At 40.6% G+C, this 12747-nt stretch overlaps 1 protein-coding gene across 2 annotated transcripts in view; it reads left to right on the top strand.

Annotated features, from left to right (window-relative positions):
* The window catches only part of LOC134644162 (MAM domain-containing glycosylphosphatidylinositol anchor protein 2-like), a 186642-nt gene that overhangs the window by 107954 nt on the left and 65941 nt on the right, over positions 1-12747 (top strand). The gene's annotated exons all lie outside the window — the stretch shown is intronic.

Raw genomic sequence — 12747 nt, 5'->3', positions numbered from 1 at the left:
TGGATATGAATCCAGGCTCCTCACACTGACGTCCACTCAAACATACAGTTGAATTTGCAGGCTGTCTATGAAGTGTCCAAAAATCTGTGAGGGACACGTTTGCTGAGCCTGATAGATGAGTGAGGCATTTACACCACTGCACTGCCTGCTGCTCCACAGCACTTCCCAGCTTTCCCTCTTTAAAGTGAATTTCCTGCAACAATAACTGTAATTAACAGGAATTCTACTTGATTTTGGGTGTTACTGTAATGAGCTGAGGTTGTAGCTCCTGCAGGACTCGTGTATGTGATTATTTATCAGAGGGGAAGAAAAGAATCTTTGGTAGAAGTTTGTTATGGATAATTACTGCACGTTTTCCCGTCAAAGATCTCCTTTCAGCTCAAACCATAACATCTGCTGCTCATGTAAACAGCCACCAACAACTGTGCTGCTCTAGCCCCTAAAATACCCAGAATGCATTGTGGAGCTGACTCCTAAGCCCTGCAGAAGAAATGTCACACTATCCAATCAAACTGATCACCAAAGCAGACAGCACCAGATCAGTTTGATAAAAACAGCAGATCAGTTGAAAGACACACCGACAGCTGCAGCTCAGCAGGTACACATTTCACCGCCTCGGCCGCGGGGCGCTCAGGCAGATGCTGACGGACACATGCTGCCTGCCTGTCTCGGACAGAGCTGAATCCACCACCTTCCAGTCACGCTCTGTCTAACCTGCAGGCTGCTGTGTCGCACAAAATAGCATCACAGGATGTGACGGGAAGACTTGCAGCTCCTGGCTTCATGCTGCACTAAAAGGCTGTCAGAGCAAATCTCCTCTGCAGCTCCAATAGGCCTCGTTCTGCAGAGAGTCGACGCAGACACTCACAGGAAATCAGCAGCCCAGGCTTTGAGTTTAAGGAACAAAACCTGACTCATAGTTTGAAAAACAAATCTTCTTAGTGATGCTTTATTTTTCCTGTCCTTTTCGTTTCCTGACAAGTCAACATTATTAAATGCCGAGCATATTTTATCCAAGTCTGACATTTCAAAAATGTTATCAAAAAAACAATATAGTATCTGAAGACTAATAACAAGATAGCTGAAAATGTAGGTTGAAAATAAAACCAATTATTAGACATGTTTTAATAGATTAGGAAAACTCCATTCAGTTTGAGCGAAACAGCAACAAATCATAAAAACAGTGACCTCACCTATACAGTAAGGTAAAGGCTCTACAGTAATACAGTCAGACCTCCCTGTATGAGCAAACGCTTGGCAACAGTGGGACAGAAAAACTCCCTTTTAACAGGAAGAAACCTCCGGCAGAACCAGGCTCAGGGAGGGGCGGGGCCATCTGCCCGGTTAAGGGTTAAGGAGAGGGAGACAGGACGGAAGAGAGCCAGAGATTAATAACAAGCATGATTCAGTGCAGAGAGGTCTGTTAACACAGTGAGTGAATAAGAACCAGTGCATCATGGGAATCCCCCAGCAGCCTAAGGGAGGATTCAGGGTCACCTTGTCCAGCCCTAACTATATGCTTTAGCAAAAAGGAAAGTTTGAAGCCTAATCTTGAAAGTAGAGATAGTGTCTGTCTCCTGAATCCAAACTGGAAGCTGGTTCCACAGAAGAGGGGCCTGAAAACTGAAGGCTCTGCCTCCCATTCTACTTTTAAATACTCTAGGAACAACAAGTAGGCCAAATAATGATATAATGTTAGATATTTTCAAACATTTCATATTAAAAATGTTAATGGAACCAAAGAATAGAATCACAAAAAAATGTGGCAAAATGTTTTTTTCATTTTCACTGAAATCACACTTTTTGTGGACAGAAGGGTTTTAATGCTATTCAGCCACAGTAAGCAGATTACAGTCAGGTTATAGGTGGATTACTCTGAAATAAGTGAAACAACATTTAAGTCACAGCGACACAGATTTAACTTCTAAGTGTAAGTGAATAGAAAATCTCCCTGAGCCTCGAGAAACCTGCTGACAGACAAATAAATATGAGTAAATCTGTGTGAACGAGAAACAAGCTGTACATTAACTGCACACTGACACAGCACCAGGTTAAATCTGTCACAACAGAAAGCCAGAATGCATTTACTTCTCTATACTTTACCCGGTAATTACTTGCTGCTGTGGTGTAAATGAAAATGCTAATGAAGCCTGTATGAAACTTGAAGATAAAACCTCGTGAGCAACATTTCAAATGAGCTGTTTTAGGGTTTACTTTGACAATTATCCCTCACAGGCTCTTACTGGATCTGACTGGATTACAGAGGAGACAGTGATGTGTGGTGGTGACATCTCCACAACTCGTGTGGAGTTTAAACAAGTTACCAACATGTTCCAGGAAAATGAAATCTCCTGAATCAGGAGGAAAGAGTAGTTTTAATATGAACTAGAAAGCGAAAATTTCAGAAGAAATTTTAAGTGTGCCTATGCCGCTGCGAATCAGTGTAGTTTGCCATTCATACGGCTACAGAGAGCAAAAGTCAGAAGAGCAGCCATTCTCCACCATGAACTATGGTAAAAACAAACACCGCTCGAGCCTCACAGATGACAGTTTACAGTTTTGGGTAAAGATGAAGTGACTTTGTACAGCCCCGATTTGCAGATGCTGTGCACACAGGTTCATGAGCAGAAGTGCCATTGTACCACGGCAGACCCGACAATGTTTGCATGAACACGCTTTGAAGCATTACGTTATGGACCACTTTTCACACATGGTTGGTGTACCCACACAGCCGGCTGTAGCTTTTCAACTCACAGCCCGATACACACCCAAAAAACAGCCGAGAGAGCACAGACTACACCCGAGAGGCGTGATTGCAGGTGCCGCTCAGGTGGGTCCACCTCCCCTGCAGCGGCACTGCAGACCACGCCCCGCCACACACATCAAACACGTAAAATAAATATTTATGCACTTTTGCATTCACTTTTTGCTTTTTGTTATTTTTACACAGTGTTCTGAATGATTAACAATGGTCTACAGCCAATCTTGTGTGTTATTATACAAACTTTGGTTGTAAGATGCAGATAAGTATTTAATAAAAAGCTAAATATTTTATATGAGAGTAAGAAAGAAAAGTATATCTTTGTGTCCCCCTTTCCCTGTTAATGCCCTACCTGGCCACCTGGCAAAAGCTTTGCTAGATCCGCCCCTGCACAGTTACCAGCTGTCAGCTACACAAAAACAGGAGCTGGGTGTTTATTTGTCTCTCAGAAACAGTTCATAACTTCCCTTCAACTCATTCATGTCACCTAAAGGGCAAACCTGTTTCTCCATCACCAGTTCAGCTCACATCAAACACGTAAAATAAATATTTATGCACTTTTGCATTCACTTTTTGCTTTTTGTTATTTTTACACAGTGTTCTGAATGATTAACAATGGTCTACGGCCAATCTTGTATATTATTATACAAACTTTGGTTGTAAGATGCAGATAAGTATTTGATAAAAAGCTAAATATTTTATATGAGAGTAAGAAAGAAAAGTATATCTTTGTGTCCCCCTTTCCCTGTTAATGCCCTACCTGGCCCCCTGGCAAAAGCTTTGCTAGATCCACCCCTGCACAGTTACCAGCTGTCAGCTACACAAAAACAGGAGTCTCTCAGAAACAGTTCATAACTTCCCTTCAACTCATTCATGTCACCTAAAGGGTAAACCTGTTTCTCCATCACCAGTTCAGCTCTGATGATTCAGTAAGGACATCTCCTGGTTTGGACCAGCCGCGAAATTAAAATCAAATGAATTCTAACAACAGCTGATCAAGCTTAAACGTGCTGCTGTGTTTAGCGCGATAAACAAGAGCGAAAAGCCGATCGTTGATCAGTTTCACGATTGAAGTTGCAACAGGCCAGAGAATGACAGGGGAGGCTTCATAATGACAGAATAAATCGTAATATTTTCTCTGAATGTGGGACGATTCCGTTTGTACGACAACTCTACGGACTAACTCTTATGAATAAAATAAAGTTCAACGTCAGTAACTTAGCGCGCACACAGCTCTATAGAAACTCCTGTGCAATTCATAACTTCTTACCTGAAATTCAGTTCACCTCACGCTCCTGCCTTTGGTTTCCCTGATCCACGATCTACCACCGGTCGATCGGCGGTCCCCTCGCCGCCTCGTATGTCTCGTTCCCCGCAGGTTTTTCTGACACACACCGGTAGATAGCTGCTCTCGGTTGTAGCTCCGGTTGTAGCTCCGCGTTAGCCAAGACCAAACAACTCAGTTATTTTTTCCACATCGACCAGCATCATCGGCCCATATAAACGAAAAATAAGTCCACCTAAGACAAAGTCTGTTGGCGAGCGATCAGGTGATGGTCAGCAGCCTCACTGAAGGCAAGCCCGGGTGCTCGAAGGGTCGCTAGCGGTGCTAGCTAGCGGCGCTAGCCACGCTAGCTAGTTAGCCGGCAACATCGTCAGATATAATATGGGATGTTTTGACAAAACGAGCAGATATTTGAAGTTTACACACCTACATTCTCGCCTGAAAATATCTTAAAAGTTTATTTTGTGACCTAGAAACACGAATAAAAGACATTTAAAACGAAGAGGTGTCCGCCATTGTTTAACTCGGCAGAGGCGTGCTATGGATTATGGGATATTGAGTTTAAAAACAAGCATACAGATTTTCGGCCGTACTATTCCGGTATACCACTAGAGAGAGCCAACCCACCACAAATAAAGTCTGTTTCTATGGAAATTGGCCTAAATTTGCACTAAAATCAAAATATTTCAAAAAGTATAAAAGTCATGAACACCAAAAGTGTATACCATACTAGTCCAGCTCCAGCCGCACAAAATGATCTAACATATGTAACCGTATTGTCAAAACTGTTCGGCAGAGAGGCGCGGGAAAATTTTCACTAAAATATTAATATTTAAAAAACTATAATAGTCATAAACACCAAAAGTCATAGCACACCATTCCTGATCCAGCCGCACAAAATGAGGTAACATATATGAAGCTTGTCTCAAAACTGCGGGGCGAGATTCGCTGCAAAATTTCAGGCGGAAACTGAAGAATAACTAGAAAATTTGCATTTCCTGCGAAAATGCTGTGTGGATGCCTTAACGCTGAAGCTGTCTGCTAAAAAGCTGAAAAGTTGCAAAAAGTTGTATGGTGGTGAAAAAAAAATGTCACCCTGAGTAGGATTCGAACCTGGCCCCGCCAGACTCAGAGCAGTTACTCATCTCACTGACCCAAAGTCATTTACAGAAAGAAGAGGTGGACAGACTGACAATTCTGCTGAAATGAGCAGAAGCTGCTGAGAATTGTGCTGATAAGAGGTGAAAAGGCTGAAAATTTTGCAGGAAAGAGGTGAATCAGCAGAATTTCTGCAGAAAAGAGGCAAAGAAGCAGAAACTTGTGCTAAAAAGAGGTGAATCAGCAGAGTTTTTTTTGCTGAAAACAGCCAAAAAACCTGGAATTTGTGCTGAAAAGGGGTGAAAAAAATGAAAATTTTGCTAAAAAGTGGTGAGGAAGCTAAAGTTTACCAAATCAAAGTATTTGTGCCAAAACATAGTATTTCTGCCATATTGTGGTAATTGTGCCACAAAAGTTATTACATTAAAACATGAATACGGATTAAAGATGAAAGAAACTGGCAACAAATTCCTCCACTACAAACCAGTCTGATACTACTACTTTGCAGTGTCCATGTTTACTAAGGCACTACCCAAAAGGTGCCACAAGAGGGCACTCCAACACAAGAGATGACCTATGTACACTGATGCACTTAGTAACAGTCAGCCTCCTACTTTGCCACTACGTAATACAGCGGAAATACAGTAGCAGAAATACAATGTTTTTGCAGAAACACTGTAATTTCACTCAAATACTATGAAATAGCAGTAATACTATGATTTGGCAGAAATACTATGTTTCAGTACAAATACTATGACAAAGCAGAAATACTATGACTTAGAAGTAATACTATAACAAAAGGGATTCCTCAAAATACTATGAAATTGCAGTAATTCTATGATTTGGCAGAAATACTGTACTCCGTACAAATACAATGCTTTGGTAAAAATACTATATTTTGATTTTAACTCTATGATTTGAAAAAGATGAATCAGCATTGAAAAAGGTGAAAAGGCTGAAATGAGCAGAAAAGAGATGAATGAGCAGAATATCTGCAGAAAAGAGGCAAAGAAGCAGAACGTTGCGCTGAAAAGAGGTGAATGAGCAGAATTTCTGCTGAAAAGAGGCAGAATTTCTGCTGAAAAGAGGCAGAAGGTTCTGTATGTAGAAAAAGAAACACGATGAACCATGTGTGAAATAAAGGAAGAAATGAAATGAAAGAACAACCTGATTCTGCTCAAATTCACCAATCAGACCTACTGCCTCTGTGTGCTTCATTAGGCTGGGTACTTGTATGTATTTCGGTCTATATTAGAAAAGCTGCTAAAATGATAAAACTTTGCAGAATTGTAATAAATGATCAATATAAATGACAGGTCTGTGATAGTGTTTAAAATTGTAATGAAAAAAATGTTGAAGCAAGGTGGGATTGAACCCACGACCTTTGAGCTGCAGAGCCGTGTCATTACTGATTGCGCCACCTGGCAAGGGGGCGGGCGGCTGAAAAACAATGACATCAGCAATCAGAAATAGATCGCGGTGAGAGGCGAAAAGCGCCGTTTTTTGGAGTTACAAAACGTCGTGTAACTCAAAAACTAGGAGGGCTAGCAGCATAATTCTTGTACTGGGTGAATCAGCGGACTTTGGTCTATTTTGACTGTGATTTTCATAGCTCTTTGTACCTCTGTCGCGGAGATATGACGAGAGAAGAAACGGCTTCATTTCCAGAGTTTGAAGACTGAGAGAAGGAAAGATTTCCACCCCTCAAACAAACGTAATTCATTCCTCAACGGTAAGATAATTGTAAAAACTGATTCCACTGTGAGTGTCAGCAGTGTCTGAAGATATATTGGCACAAGCCTCATGTCCTAACTTTGCTTTGTTCAAGAGATATGGCGATTTTAAAATGCCTCCTGTTACAGAATTTCAGCTCTGAATTTCAAAACCTCCCTATACACTTTGAATGGGGAGTAACCATACCATGTGTCACTTCGAGGCAAATTGCGAAAAAACGGTAAATCTCACAATAAAGACAGTAACATTGTCTGAAAGCCAGCAAAAATACCTACGTTTTGATGTATAATTTGTGGAGGTTGAGTGGAAATATAGCGAGTAGCAAGAAGTTGTTCGGACATGAAGAGAAAATTCAGAACAGACCAGCACTCACTCTGAGTTAATTGCATAGCAACCATAGCAACGCATGTATTTTCTGAAAAATCACAGCTTTGCAACTGAAAACTTAAAGAGGTATAAAATGAAAACCGTAGAAGATCTGAAAAAGCTGAATTACACAGGAATAGCCCAATAATCTGAGAACATTTTAAAATTTGAATGGAGTTTCTAGGTGAAAGTATGAGGAAGCAGTTAAGTTTCAAACCCAAGCAAGTTTTAGCAGAATTGTGGAAGTTTTCCATTCATTTCAATGGGACAAATTAAAGGAAAAAAGTGTAATATTTTAAAAAGTATAATAGTAATAAACACCAAAAGTCATAGCAGTCGTTAGCAGAAAGAGCAGAACAGTTTAGAGTTTGAACGGAGAAAATTGGCTGAAAACTGAGGGAGTAGTTAAGTGCCGAAAAACGTACGGAAGCAACTTTAAGAATACTAGAAAAAATTGCATTTCCTGCGAAAATGCTGTGTGGATGCCTTAACGCTGAAGCTGTCTGCTGAAAAGCTGAAAAAGATGAAAAGTAGCAAAAGTTGTATGGTTGTGAAAAAAAATGTTGTCCTAAGCAGGATTTGAACCTGGCCCTCCTGGGTTCAAGGCAGCAACCATACTCACTGTGCCAAACTCACTCTGACAAAGGAAGAGATGGAGAGACTGACAATTATGGTGGAATGAGCAGAAGCTGCTGAGGATTGTCCTGATAACACATAAAAGCGCAGAAAATTTCGCAGAAAAGAGGTAAATAAGCAGAATTTCTGCAGAAAAGATGCAAAGAAGCAGAACATTGCGCTGAAAAGAGGTGAATCAGCACAATTTCTGCTGAAAAGAGGCAGAACAACCTGGTTCTGCTCAAATTCACCAATCAGAGGTACTGCTTCTGTCTGCTTCATCAGGCTGTGTACTTGTATATATTTCTACAAATTTATTGTGCTGATAAGAGGTGAAAGGGCTGAAAATTTTGCAGAAAAGAGATGAATCAGCAGAATTTATGCAGAAAAGAGGCAAAGAAGCAGAACGTTACGCTGAAAAGAGGTGAATGAGCAGAATTTCTGCTGAAAAGTGGCAAAGAAGCAGAACGTTGCGCTGAAAAGAGGTGAATGAGCAGAATTTCTGCTGAAAAGAGGCAGAAGCTTCTGTATGTAGAAAAAGAAACACGATGAACCATGTGTGAAATAAATAAAGAAATGAAATGAAAGAACAACCTGATTCTGCTCAAATTCACCAATCAGAGTTACTGCCTCTGTCTGCTGTCTGGGTACTTGTATGTATTTCGGTCCATATTAGAAAAGTTGCTAAAAGTATAAAACTTTGCAAAATTGTAATAAATGATCAATATAAATTACAGGTCTGTGATAGTGTATCAATTTTTAGTGAAAAAAATTTTTTTGACCAAGGTGGGATTGAACCCACAACCTTTGAGTTGCAGAGCCGTGTCATTACTGATTGCGCCACCTGGCAAGGGGGCGGGCGGCTGAAAAACATAGACATGAGCAGTCAGAAAATAGATCGCGGTGAGCGTCGAAAAGCGCCGTTTTTTGGAGTTACAAAACGTCGTGTAACTCAAAAACTAGGAGGGCTAGCAGCATCATTCTTGTACTGGGTCAATCAGCGGACTTTGGTGTATTTTGACTGCGATTTTCATAGCTCTTTGTACCTCCGTCGCGGAGATATGACGAGAGAAGAAACGGCTTCATTTTCAGAGTGTGAGAACTGAGAGGAGGACAGATTTCCACCCCTCAAACAAACGTAATTTATGGCTCAACGGTAAGACGAATGTAAAAACTGCTTCCACTGTGAGTGTCAGGAGTGTCTGAAGATATATTGGCACAAGCCTCATGTCCTAACTTTGCTTTGTTCAAGAGATATGACGATTTGAAAATGCCTCCCGTTACAAAATTTCAGCTCTGAATTTCAAAACCTCCCTATACACTTTGAATTGGAGGTAACCAGACCATGTGCCACTTCGAGGCAAATTGCGAAAAAACGGTAAATCTCACAATAAAGATAGTGACATTGTCTGACAGCCAGCAAAAATACCTACGTTTTGATGTATAATTTGTGGGGGTTGAGTGAAAATTGAGCGAGTAGCAAGAAGTTGTTCGGGTATGAAGAGAAACTTCAGAACAGACCAGCACTCACTCTGAGTTAATTGCATAGCAACCATAGCAACGCATGTATTTTCTGAAAAATCACAATTTTGCAACTGAAAACTTAAAGAGGTATAAAATTAAAACGGTAGAAGATCTGAAAAAGCTGAATCACACAGGAATAGCCCAATAATCTGAGAACATTTTAAAGTTTGAATGGAGTTTCTAGGTGAAAGTATGAGGAAGTAGTTAAGTTTCAAAACCAAGCAAGTTTTAGCAGAATTGTGGAAGTTTTCCATTCATTTCAATGGGACAAATTAAAGGAAAAAAGTGTAATATTTTAAAAAGTATAACAGTAATAAACACCAAAAGTCATAGCTGGAATTAGCAGAAAGAGCAGAACAGTTTAGAGTTTGAACTGAGAAAATCGGCTGAAAACTGAGGGAGTAGTTAAGTGCCAAAAAACGGGGTAGCAACTAGATTATGGTGGAACTAGAAAAATTTGCATTTCCTGCGAAAATGCTGTGTGGATGCCTTAACGCTGAAGCTGTCTGCTGAAAAGCTGAAAAAGATGAAAAGTTGCAAAAAGTTTATGGTGGTGAAAAAAAAAAAAAAAGGTCACCCTGAGCAGGATTTGAACCTGGTCCTCCTAGTCTAAAGGCAGCTACTCATCTTACTGAGCCAAACTCATTCTCACAAAGAAGAGGTGGACAGACTGACCATTCTGCTGAAATGAGCAGAAGCTGCTGAGAATTGTGCTGATAAGAGGTGAGAAGACTGAAAATTTTGCAGAAAAGAGGTGACTCAGCAGAATTTTTGCTGAAAAGAGATAAAGAAGCAGAAAGTTGCGCTGAAAAGAGATGAATCAGCAGAATTTCTGCTCAAAAGAGGTTTTTTCTGAAAACAGCTGAGATTTGTGGTGATAACAGGTGAAAACGCTGAAAAATTTGCAGAAGAGGTGAATAAGCAGAATTTGGGCTGAAAAGAAGTGAAAATTCTGCTGAAAAGAGTTCAATCAGCAGAATTTCTGCTGAAAAGAGTTCTGCAGAACTCTTTTCAGAATTCTGCTGAAAAGACGTTTTTGCTGAAAACAGCAGAAAAAGCTGGGATTTGTGCTGAAAAGTGGTGAAAAAACTGAAATATTTTACTGAAAAGGGGTGAAAAAGCTGAAATTGAGTTAAAAAAAGTTTAACTGTTAACTGAAAGAAATGTTGCCATAAGAGGGATTTGAACCCAGGCCTCCCAGTCTGAGAACGGATGCTCATCTCACTGAGCTAAAACACCGGTCATCCCGGCAAGGAAAAGCAGTGAGGCCACTGATGATATGGCAGAAATGGGCAAAAAATATTGCAAAAAAAATTCAATATCTCAAAAAGTATAGAAGTTATGAGCACCAAAAGTCATAGCAGGAATTAGCAGAAAGAGCAGAATTTTTTAAAGTTTGAATGGCGAAAATCGGATAAAAACTGTGGGAGTAGTTAAGTGCCGAAAAACGTACGGAAGCAACCAGAATAATAAAGAATAAAGAGAAACAGGAAAACAATAGTGTGGATGCCTTGAGGCATCCACACAATAAAGAATAAAGAGAAACAGGAGGCATCCACACAATAATAATAATAAAGAATAAAGAGAAACAGGAACTCAATAGTGTGGATGCCTCCAGCATCCACACAATAAAGAGAAACAGGAACTCAATAGTGTGCAAGCCCTTTGAGGGCATCCACACAATAAAGAGAAACAGGAACTCAATAGTGTGGAAGCCCTTTTAGGGCATCCACACAATAATAATAAATCCGAGCAATAGTAATATGTGTGCCTCTTGGCATAGGCACACATAATTATGAGAACATCAGTGATCTATTTAGATGCCAGAGTTATAGTACCCATAAACAGAGGAGGACTTAACTTTCACCTCTAATCTAAAAGGCTTCTAAGACCAAATAGTGGAGCGTCCCAGATATTGAAACTAGGGCTGGGTTTTGATAATCGATTTATCGATTAAAATCGATTCTAGCTTGGATAGCATGATATCGATTCATTAAAATCCTGAATCGATTTTTAAATATAAATTTATTTTGCCCGAAACGCCAGAATCTCAGGTGAAACCTCACAAAATTTCTCCAACCACCAAACAGATAAGACAGTAAATGAGAGCAGGAACACGGATTCTGCACAAAGACGTAAACATACAGCGCGAGCCCGCGGATCAGAATCAGAGAGACGTCGCCTTTCTCACCCGACGGCACGGACACGGTCGGGGCTGAAAGCCGACAGCTCGCTGATTTTGAAGCGTCGGCGGGTCCGTGCTTTGTGTTTACGCCCTTTTTGCGCTGATTCTGAAGCTGCAGGTTTGATCTCTCTCCATCCAAAATGAATTGAACTAGCAGAGAACGATGATCCAAACTACGCTTCACATTTCGCTTCACATAAACATCGTCAGGAATTTCCTCTTAGTTTTACTTATTACCCAGCAGTCTACGCTGTCGGCCACTGTTGTTTTTTCTTTTCTTTTCTTTTTACTTACTTCTGACAAGAAAGCCTCATTTCTGCCGTTCAATACTGAACAAATTTAAACTTTTGCTTTTGCTTAGCTGTGTCTCTAATCAAACCTCTGTAACTTTGCTCTGCTTCACTTCGTTTTTGATCTACTGCACAATATTTTTAAGGTCATCTGCTATAAAAACCCAGACCAGGAAAATCTCCTTCATGTTTTTCTGTGTTTTATTCTCAGTTACTTCGACACAAAGGCATCTGCTGTGATGCTCACACCTTTGATAAAGTCTCACAAGTGTCGGCTTTCTTTTTATAGATATAAAAATATAGATATGTACTGATAAGTGACCAGAATTATAATATTTCTGACTGTCTGAGGCAAAATTTCCCCAATTTGAACTGAATCGGAATCGAATCGATGCTAGAAATCAGTGACCCAGCTCTAATTAAAACCCTAGTGGGGTTTGTCCCGTAGTGGGCTGTTGACCTGCTATAAAACATGTGCATCATCACATGAGTCAATGTGCACAAAGCTGTGGGCCATTGCCACCAGGGGTTTGGGTAAGACCATAGTGAAACCTTGCCCTACACTATCATTGACACATTGACATCACCTGGCACAAAATGTGAGTCGGGCTTGAGACGCCTGGGAATGGGGCTGTTCTGATTCTCATCTTCAGCAGAGCTGTCAGGGAAACTCGGGAAAGCTTTCTCCACCACAGCGTCCCACTTCAGAACCAGCCACATCGTCTGACAGAAACTGGTTCATCCCAACTACACTGGAGCCAACAGTCCGCTCCATTAACAGGTGGCACAACATGGAAGAGCCACTTCAACACCTTTGCTCATGTGATGATGCACATGATTAATATTGGGACAACCCCACTATGGTTTAAACACCTGGGATCTTCTAGAA

This window comes from Pelmatolapia mariae, linkage group LG16_19 (genome assembly GCF_036321145.2).
Source record: "Pelmatolapia mariae isolate MD_Pm_ZW linkage group LG16_19, Pm_UMD_F_2, whole genome shotgun sequence".
Taxonomy (NCBI): Eukaryota; Metazoa; Chordata; class Actinopteri; order Cichliformes; family Cichlidae; genus Pelmatolapia; species Pelmatolapia mariae.
The sequence above is the reverse complement of the archived record's forward strand: the minus strand, read 5'-3'. Positions and strand labels throughout refer to the sequence as shown.